Source organism: Corapipo altera, unplaced genomic scaffold, assembly GCF_003945725.1.
Source record: "Corapipo altera isolate COAL_440 unplaced genomic scaffold, ASM394572v1 171, whole genome shotgun sequence".
NCBI lineage: Eukaryota > Metazoa > Chordata > Aves > Passeriformes > Pipridae > Corapipo > Corapipo altera.
In genome coordinates, this window is record NW_020884972.1 from 761295 (window position 1) to 772125 (window position 10831).

Consider the following 10831-nt stretch of genomic DNA (forward strand, 5'->3'; position numbering starts at 1 on the left):
AGAGCCCTAAGGGTGTCACCCAGAGCCCTAAGGGTGTCACACAGAGCTCTGCTGTCTGCCCAGGCTCTCCTGCCCTCTCAAGTGCTGCATTCTGCTCCCATTGCTATAGTAACTTTGTGCCTCCTGATTTTGTTATGAATGGCAGTGGGGAAGGCTCCGTGCGGGCTCCAGCTGATGCCCTGCTGTTCCAAACATCCTCACGGCTCGCTTTCCCCGTTAACCCTTGAGTGGACGGGGGTTCCTTTGTGAGCCTGAGCTCCCTTCCTTTTGTCTCCGCGCTCTCAGCAACGAGCCATCTGTGCTCTGCGCACAAAGAGGGGGATCCGGGGGCTTTGAACACTCGGATCTTTGGAGTGCCGGGCATTTTGGGGAGGTGGGAGTTGACGGTGCAAGGTGAAGGAGAGCCAGCAGCTCTTAGGGCTGACTTTGTGCTCCTTTAGGGCCATCCAGGCATCCCCTCTCCGGACACAAGGCAGCTTTTTCCTGCTGCCAGCACACCCTCCCTCTGGGATTTGCTGTCGCCGTGGAAAACAGGAGACAGCGCGGGTGGGTCTGTGCTGGGCTCGGGGGGAGCAGCAGGTCACTGCTGGCTCTGCCCTTTGAGTGTCCCACGGAAGGGAAGTGGCTCGTCCCGGTTAAAGGAGCGGGGACTCCCCCAGAACTGCAGAAGGAGCTCAGGAATTTGGGGTTGCTGGCACATCAACAGCCTTTGTTTAGAACAGAACCCAAATGACCTCAAAAATCACCTAATTGTGAAGGGTGCACGTGCCCAGGTACCACCAAAGGGGGGTCAGAGGGGGCACAGTCACAGCTGAGAGACTCAGAATCACCTCCAGTGAGGAGACAGGTTTCCAGAGACCACATTCCTTGTGTTCCCCACACAGAATTAAACCACCTTCCCAACTTAACTATTCCTAGAGATGGTGACCATTTCCAATCCTAGTGGTGACCATTTCCTCCCAGCAGCCTGAAATTTATCCTCAGTTAAAGCATCTTTTCTACCAGACCTGAACATTTCCCCCCCCAAGGTGCTGGTGGAACATTTTTCAAGGTTTGCCTTAACCTGAATTTTGTTTGTTAATGTAAGAGAGTGTGAATATATCCTATGTGTCCTGCCTTGAACTGAGAGAGACCCTTTGAAAAATTATATGCTTTAAAACCCTGCTTTTCCTAATTAGATGGACTTTCCCAGATTTGCAGATGGTGGGAACACTGGGCTTTAAAATCCTGCTTTTCCTAGTTGACTGGACTTTCCCAGATTTGCAGATGATGGGAATACTGGGCTTTAAAATCCTGCTTTTCCTAATTGTCTGGACTTTCCTGGATTTTCGGACGATGGGAACACTGTGCTTGGTGCTGAGCTGTGCACATGTTTTTTATCAGCAAATATCAACACTCATATTCCTCGAACCTGATTTTTGAGGTGCTGATTAATTAGTGCATGGCGCAGCAGACTTCTCAAATAATTTCATCTTGTTATTGTGTCTTTTTGTTCTTTGAAATGAGTCTCTACTCATTAAGGAATTAAGGACTCTATCAGTTGCAGGTAATTAATATTACTGGCACTCATTAGGCACAGGTGGAGGGACTGATGGTGCCAGAGGTCACCAAGCAGGGAACCTGAGTTTTCCTTCCCCAGACAGGTGATGTTGAGGCTTCTCTTGCCAGGCTTTGGTGTGCAGGGTGGAACAGAACAAGCTGCTAAAGGGGACTGGTTTGCTTGTAAAGACTCACTCAAGTGAGTGCTTCACATACCTGCCAAAGCAACCTCGAGATTCCAGTCCCCTGCCCTGCTCTGCCGAGCAAACAGGAAATATTTCTGTGCATATTTCCCCTCTGTAATGGGAATTTCTTGGCTTCTGTTTGAGAAAGAAAATGGGGAGTAATTGTAGGGAGATTGTTTGTTTGTTTTATCTCTGGGAGATTGGAAAAACACAGATTAAAAACTAATTAGGCTCTAATGGACCCGGGGAGGATTCTGCCTGTTGTGGGGCTCAGACCTGGGAGTGTGGAGCATTAAATCCTGGATATTCTTTACCCACATGTATGTATTGAATATAAACCTATCTACTGAGCCCAAATGGATTTGAGCACTTCACAGGTATGTATTGAATATAAACCTATCTATTGAGACAAAATGCACTTGAGCCCTTTGTCAAAATGCTTGAGAGAGAATTTTTTTAAAGGGTTAAAATATTCATAGTGATCTTAAACAAGTGCATTTTGAAGTCAGAACATCTTTCTAGGCAAATATTTCCTTTGATCCTACAAAAAGTGCAAGTCAACTTTAAAAAAAGTTTCATTAAAAAAGTTAAAAAACATTTCAGCCCCTAGATGAAATGTTTCCTGCTGGATGGAGGCCTGAGATTTTACATTTCCATTCACTGAAGTTTATTTAACAAATCGTTTCGCCTTGACCTCAGATCATTCAAACAAAATCCCAGCACCCCAGGGCAGGAAAGGCTGTTTTGCTGAGGATGTCACAGCATCTGAGGATGTCACAGATCTGACCTCGTGGTCCTGTTCCCCTCCAGGAGTTACTGACACCCTGTGATTTCATCACAAGAGGCTTTTTGGGTGATTTTAGACAAATATTTCTGTGTATAAAGCACGTGTTGGAGGGGATGCAACCTGTACTCTTTTTGAAAGAGCAGCACCAAGTTTAGGGGGTGTTAAAGCAGCATCTGGGATGTTTCCATCCCCCATGGGACCCATCCCAAGCACTTGGAGCTGCAGTGGGATTGGGGATGGGGGGTTTGCCAGGAGCACCTTCTGCAAGGCCACAGTGGGGAAAGGCAGAGCCCAGGCAGGAGTTAATTCTCTGCCTGCTCGGGGAGGCACACAGATTTATGAAATAAAAGCTTGTAATGCAGTTTAATAAGATTAGATTTATTTAATAAGTGCAACATGAGGACGTTGGTTCATGACTGAGTGGGCTCTGCAGCACAGAGAGGGCTGGGATTTCTCTGCTGGGGCTGGGTTTGGTCCTTTCTTTGCTGCTGCTCTTATTCCTGCCCCTGCCCAGGAATAGGGGCTGAGAGGTGTGAGGGCAGGAGCATCCCCAGACAGGGGGATCTCCCCAACAGGAGCCTGCCCTGCTGTCTTGCCATGTCAGAGGCTGCTGCTCTGCTTTGGGGTAAATTTGAATTTCTCTGCCTCATTTCCCCCGTGTACAGCCAGGCTAATAATGCTGCCTTTGTCTGGTCCTGGCTGTTTAAAATGTAATGAGATGAGATTTTCAGCACTGACAGATGATTTTGGGTGTGAGTGCTCAGCTGAAGGCTCCTCAGAAAGGCCTGAGCTCTCCTGCTGGGCACCGTGGGCTGCTGAGGGTGGCAAGATGTGTCAGCAAAGGGAAGAACCTGAGCAGCACAAAAACCAGCCCAGGGCACGTTTCTGCTTGAAGCTTCTTCTGGGCTTAACAGGAAAATTCAGTGACACCAACGTGTCTCAGCAGTTTGCATTGGCTCCCCCAGACAGCACAGTTGGGGAGGAGAGAAACCCCTGGGGAAACAAGAGGGAAAATGTAAAAACGAGAGAGAAAAGGGGTAAAAACAAGAGGGAAAAGGGGTGAAGACAAGAGGGAAAGGGGGTAGAGACAAGAGAAAAAAAGAGTAAAGAGAGAAAAGGGTTAAAGACGAGAGAAAAGGGGTGAAGACAAGAGGGAAAAGGGGTGAAGATGAGGGAAAAGGGGTAAAAACAAGAAAGAAAAGGGGCAAAAATGAGAGAGAAAAAGGGTAAAGAGAGAAAAGGATTAAAGACGAGAGAAAAGGGGTGAAGACAAGAGGGAAAAGGGGTAAAAACAAGAGAGAAAAGGGGTAAAAGCAAGAAAGAAAAGGGGCAAAAATGAGAGAGAAAAAAGGTAAAGACGAGAGAAAGAGGGTAAAGAGAGGAAAGGGTTAAAGACAAGAGAGAAAAGGGGTGAAGACAAGAGAGAAAAGGGGTAAAAATAAGAGAAAAGAGGTAAAAACCGGAGGGGAAAGGGGTGAAAACAATAGGGAAAAGGGTTAAAGACAAGAGGGAAAAGGGGTAAAAACAAAAGGGAAATGGGTTAAAGACAAGAGAGAAAAGGGGTAAAAACAAGAAGGAAAAGGGTTAAAGACAAGAGGGAAAAGGGGTAAAAACAAGAAAGAAAAGGGAGGTTTTTCTTGCTTTCCAAATCGTGGGCTTTGATGATTTGGTTTGATTTTTTGCTTTCCAAATTGCCAGTATGAGATTTTTGGTTTAACTGTTTGTCCTTCCCCTTCTTCCTTCTGCCATCGAAGCAAACCCCAGTTCCCTTGGAAGGCTGGTCATCCAGGAAATCTTTGCTTGAGACCTTTGGGAAAGGCTGCTGCTTCTGTGTTAATAACATTACACACCTGCTGCCATGGTGATGTGGAGCACATGTGAAGCTCCAGTCCTATCTGTTTGCACTTGAAAGTGTTGCACTGCTTGAAAATCTGTTTTTTATAGTTATTCCTCATTTTTTCCAGGTGGAAATGACACCTGCTTAGCCACGGTGTCCATTGGATTTCCAGTGTAGCAATTCCCTCTGCTGGACCATTGTCTCTGGTTGGCATTTTTGTTGCAGAGTAAAGCATGAAAATCTATTTATCAGGGCACTCAAGAGGTTTTCTCTCTCCTTGGGTTTCCCCAGATGGGTAATTGTAGATGTAAACCTGCCCAGCAGTGTGTTCAGAGCTGGTTTTAAATGCCTACCTGTGCAGACAGGTGCCCTGGGTTTAAAATAGGCTCTAAAGCCAACACCAAACACGAGGGGAAGCTGCTTAATGCAGCTTAAGGGTAAGATGCTTTTGTGCCATGAACTGGCAGAGATTTCAGCCACTGAAGCTGATGAACAGAACCATCAACACGAGCAACACCTTCTGCATCACCTGGGCATTCTCCTCCTGCCTCCCTTCTTCCCCTGGAGCCTGGATGGTCCCTCCCTCCCTTTATTTTCCCTTGTGGAGCTCAGATATCTGCAGTGGAAAGCCTTGAGTCCCTGCTGAGGGACGGGGAAGGGTTTCTGTGCTGGTGGGATGTGTGTGTGTGAACGTGTGAGGAACATTCTCAGCACGGGTCCGACCCAAGGGTGGATTCGGTCGCTGCCTCTGGGGGCACAGAACTGGCTCCAGTGCCCAGGGAAGGCTTTTCTGAGCCCATCATCCTGTGCTGAGGGTAAATATGTCCCAGGATCCTGTATTTAAGGAGTTCCAGCTCCATCAATGAGAGGCAGTTTCCCTTGGTGGGAAGTGCAGTGAGAATTGCCATGAGGGAGCAGGGACAGAAAGGGAAGGTGAGGCTGGACTTCATCTCTGATCCATGTTGGCACATTAATCCAAGTAGTCTTTGCTTATCTGGGCTGTTCTCAGCTCGAGTTTCCTGCTGACTTCTATTCTTAGTGCTGTTGTGTCCTGTCTCAGAGGAGCCCAGAGAGCTGCAACACTCCAGCAGTGACTCATCCCCAGGCCACGCTCTGCTTTCTGACCCTGGCTCTTATTTCTGTCATCACTGTTCAGGAGCAGTGCTCAGAAGGTGTGGGAAGCCACGTGGATCACACTGGAGCTCTTGCAGTGGGAAGATCTTATGGAGAGCAGGGAGGAGATCCCAGTGCCAGGACATAAATTGATATTCACTCATTTTTGGCCAGAGCTCCCGGGCTTGGAAGGGCTTTTTTGAAGCCGTGTTGCAATAGTAAAGATTTTTGTTATCTGTTTTGGGTCCTTTTGGGAAAAATGATGGCAAAATTGGAGCTGATTCTGGTCCATAAATCAACAGCTCTTTCCTGTGGAGCCTCAGGTCCACATGGATGTTGGTGGTGAGCCAGGAGCTGTCACATTGAGAGAGGTGTTCAGAGGAAATGTGAGTATTTAATGATGCCTTTTTGTGGTTAGATGGCTGAGCTCTCCTAATGACACTGTCTGGAAGAACAGATCCTCAGTCCTCAGCTGAAATCCATCTTTTCCAGGGCTTCCAAATGTCACTCACAGGCCTCAAGGAAATCAGCAGTTCTGCTGGAAGTTTTGTCTTAAATCCTGAATGGTTCAGAGAGATTCCCATTGTTCCTGTCCATGATTATCATCCTGGGAATAGCTGAGAAAAATCTGATTTCAGGGCAGGCTGGTACCTTTCACATGCTGAATTAGCAGGGAGAGATTTTGATGGCAGCAGGGCTCTCCACTCCCTCTGGAAATCCATGGGAATTGTTTGCCTAATTCCCATTTGTGCCTTTGGAAAATCCCCTTGTAATTGACTAAATATTTGTACTCCTGGCTGTGGGCAGGGTGGCACAATGTGGCTTTCAAACCATCTGTTTTCATGGACTAAAAGCCACTGGCAGCAAACCTTGATTGGCAGAAATTCGCCAGGGCTGGTTTGCATTCGCTGAGGTTGCTGAGGACAAAACCATAAAGGAAAAGTGAGGCACAGGAGAAAGAGAAATAAAAAAGGACCACGCAAATAAATGAGCTTTGTTCCAGCGTCTGAATGGACTTTACTCATTTATCAAAGGACTTTCTTCTGGCCTTTAATGTTTCTGAAATAATGTGTCTCGTCTTTGAGTGCCCCACGCCAAGAAAAGCTGTCAGCCACTCCAGCAATTATCATATCCCAGAGGGAACTTGGTTAATGATTTCTCTGCAGACAACTTGGTCTTTCAGTTTTTGTGCCCTGCCAGAACAATTCCAACCCAGTGAAGCATTTTAGGATCAGGTTTGATTCTTCATATCCAAGGAATATTCTGGAAATGCAGTTATTCACTGCCACCTCTTGATGCTGAGCCTGCACCTTAGGAAATTCAAATTACAGGGAGCAGCAATAGGTAAAGCAACACCCAGAGAGTGGGAAGGTGGCTTTCCCAGCTTGTGGTTTGAAATTCAGATGTGTACATGCAACAGGTTGGTGTTTTTGATGTTGTGGACAGCACAGGGGACAGCACAGGCTGTGCCAGGCCATGCCCTGAGCATCCCTGAAATTCGGTTCTTGGTTTGTATTCAAGCTTTGTTCAGCTGCTCTTTGAAAATCATGGAGTGGTTTGGGTTGGAAGAGACCTTAGAGCTCATCCCACTCCACCCCCTGCCATGGGCAGGGACACCTTCCACTGGACCAGGTTGCTCCAACCTGGCCTTGGACACTTCCAGGGATCCAGGGGCAGCCCCAGCTTCTCTGGGCAACCTGTGCCAGGGCCTCCCCCCCCTCCCAGGGAAGAATTCCTTCCCAATATCCCATCTATCCCTGCCCTGTGGCAGTGGGAAGTGACTCCCCCTTGTCCTGGCACCACGTGTTCTTGGAAAAAGTGAGTTGGGATGTCTTGGAGGGATGGAGGAGCTCAGAAACCCCCAGAGCCATGGATGTGAGGCAGGGGAGGGACAAATCCTGTGCTCCTGAGTTTTTCCAGGCTGGCCACAGATGCCAGGGCACTTTAGCACAGAGAGAACATCACTATGTGAGTAAAGAGACCCAATTTTCTCTGTGTTTGACAGAGAGCCAGCCCATCCATGTCTTTGTGCTCACGTTTCCCCCTTTATATTAACATAAAATTCCTTTTGCAAAGGGATCCTTGTGAAATCCTCGTGCTCTTCACACCATCCTTTTCTCCTGGTCTTTGCTGGGGCAAATCCCCAGGCAGGGATTGTCTTTTCTCAGGGTGCTCTGAGTGCTGAAGGCAGTGAGTGCTTGTGGCACTCAGCACTTTTGTGCAGCAGCATGAAAGAGGCTTTAAATTAGGGCAGTTCTGCCACTCTCCTCTGCAGTTCCAGCTCTCCATTCATCACTTCACCTTTTTGTGGTGCTGTTACTGCTGGAAGTCACTTGCCCAGAGTGTGAGGATGTGAAGAAAACCTCATGATGTGACTCCACTCGGTTTCTCCCTTTTGTTCATTTTATTCTGTGTTGGGTGGGTTTAATCACTGATAAAAAATTAACTCATTTTCATATATTGCTAAACAGTTTACCTGCAGATAAGTGTCCAAGTTATTCTGCTCTGCATGTCCCTATAACTGATACTTCAAGAACTAATTAATACTCATTACAGGATCAGAGTGAAGAGCTGCTGCATGGAGACTAAATGTGTGACTCCAACTGCCCTGGTTCATTTCTCAGGTAACTCCAGTGTTTCTCCACCTTTGTAGAACCAAGAACAAGCTGTTTTCTGAGGAATTTTCATATTGATCCTGGGTTTATGAATTTCAGAGGAGGGTCAGTGTCATTTTTCAAAGCAATTTGTGTGGTTCTCAGTGAAAATAGGCACCCTGTGGGATTATTAAACACACAGATTATCAGATCCCAGTGATTTTTTCAGCAAAATGTGGTTATTTCCATGCTTAGAGCTTGGGCAAAAAAAATTGCTGGTTTAATATCTCACCATCCAGGAATTGTGCTATGTAGCTGTAAACTCAAACTGAAATATAACTTGCATCCACCTATACTCTTTTCATGATAACAAAATTGATGGGAATCTGATCTATCTGTTTGGGAATTCTGGGATTTTAAACAAGACCTGTGTGCCAGATGTTATAGAGGCTCAATGGGACTCACAGAGACGATAAGTTTCTGTGTCTAGTCCCAAAATCAGAGTGATTTGGAGGGTCTGAGTTCTCAGTGCACTGGCTGGTGCAGCTTTATTCAGGATAACACACTTTCTGGAGGAAGAAATTCCTCAGGAATAGAGCTCTGGAGTCATGTAGGCACATGGGAATGTTTCAGTTCCAGTGTAACAGAAATAGTACAGTTTGCTGTAGCTGGGCATTGCTCAAGATCTGATACCTGAGTTTCATGGGTGGAAATAAAACCTTTTTAAAATTCCCTCCTTTTCTTTCAGGGTCCATGAAAGGAGCACAAAGGCAGAGGGAGGATTGTACAGACACCTTGTGAAGCATCCAAAAAGGAGAATACAAAGGAGGATGTCTTTTAGCAGCTCAGTGATTCTTTTGGGGTGCTTGAATTTCCTTATGGGTGACAAATCACCTTTGCTTTGATATGTGAGGCCAGTCAGAGACTCAGCCTGTGAGATGTCTTCGAGATGTCTTTGACAGACTTCCCGTGAGCAGGACTGGAAATACAAACCCCAAATAACTGAAGGCACTGCTGAGTGTGTCCTCAATGCCTGTGGGAAGGGGTGGCCATGGATGTTCAGGGTGTGCTTGTTGCCCATGTCTCGAGGGGTTGTTGTAAAAGAGTCAGATCTGTCTGGCAGGAAACTTCAGCTTTTGGGAGTGACCTTTCTCAGCTCTGAATGTTTGGAGGTTTAGCTCTGCCTGCAGGATTTATTCTTGTCTGGGTCCCCTCCCAGCCTCCATCTCGCTGGCAGATCATTCCCTCCCATCCCTCCCCAGCTCCCGTGGCCATCTGAGCATCTCCAGGGCTGTGCCAGGAGTTGAATGAGCTGCCTTTCAGCCCAGCCCTGGAAGCCACTGCCTGCATTTCAGCAAAGTGCAGAACGTGTCAGCACAATCACTTCCAGGCTTTGCTCCGGCTGGAGCCTCTGTCAGCACCGGCTGCAGCTCCTGAGCAGCGATGCCGTGGCAATTAATATTTATAAACCCTCAATAATACAGCACTTGTGTGTACCTGGGAGACCATCTGTTGGCCTCCAAACCCCGACCAAGCACCTGAGATCAGCGTGGCTGCAGCCCCTGGCCGGTCCCAGCAGGGGAAGGAGGTGGGGCTGTGCCCCTGGAGAGCCTCGGATTCCTCCCTCCTTCATTAGTTACCAGAGCACATCACCCTCATCCTCCAGGGCCAAGCTGCAGGCTTATTCCTTTCCTTTTAGTCTGGAGTCTTTTATCACTGTGCTGTGCATTTATTACAGGCCTTCACTTAGTTGTGACCTTGGCTTTGGTGGTTTTCCACGTTTTGGTACAAAGGCCTTGTCTTGGGTGTGGTTTGCAGGGAGAGAAGGCTCCGAGATTATTATTTTTGAAATGTATCTTTATTTATTGCTTTTAGTGTTTTGAGGTGTTTGGTTTTTTTTTTGTTTTGAATCTTGCAAAGGTGCTTAGTGGCCATTTGGACACAGATGCTTCTCAATTAACAATTAATGTATGCATGTGCAAAGATGCAGATCAATGAATAATGCATAGCAATAACCAGCTTGGCCGTGGGGTTTGGGCTGCAGGAACATTACATATGGATTAGCCCAAAGGCCCCAGATCACACGTGAATAACGTGTATCAGGTGGAGGCAGCCCCGCTAAACCCGCTGTGTGCTGCACCTCTTACCTTTGTGATGAAAATGTCTCTGCTCCACATCCCGAGGGTCTCCCGGGGTCCGCTGGGCTCTGCCCCAAGCAGCCCCTCGGGAATGAGCACAGCCCTCCCCCCGCCTGGAGCGGCTCGTTTAGGGACAAACCCCAGGGAAGAGGTAAAAGAGGATCCCAGGCAGGCGGAGCTGGGGTGGGTTTGGAGCCCGGCAGGGAAGAGGCTGCGGTGGGCGGCGAGTGCCCGGCGGGCTCCGACCCCCCCGGGCCGGGCGCGGGTGGTGCTGAAGGGACAGCGCCGGTGGCCGGGCCGACCGGGGGGCCCCATCTCCCGTTTACCCCCATCTATCTCTGCCTCCCATCTCCCGTTTACCCCCATCTATCTCTGCCTCCCATCTCCCCTCGGTCCTCCATCTCTCCTCTGCCCCCATTCCCCCTTTACCCCCATCTCTCCTCTGCCCCATTTCCCCTCTCCCCGCATCTCCTCTCTTCCCCATCTCCTCTCTGCCTCCCCATCTCTCCTCGCTCCCCATCTCCCCGTGGTTCTCCATCTCCCCTCTCCCCCCATCTCCCCTCTCCCCCCATCTCCCCTCTCCCCCGTGCCCAGTGCAGGGTCACTGTCACTGTCACTGTCACTGTCACCAGGGCAGG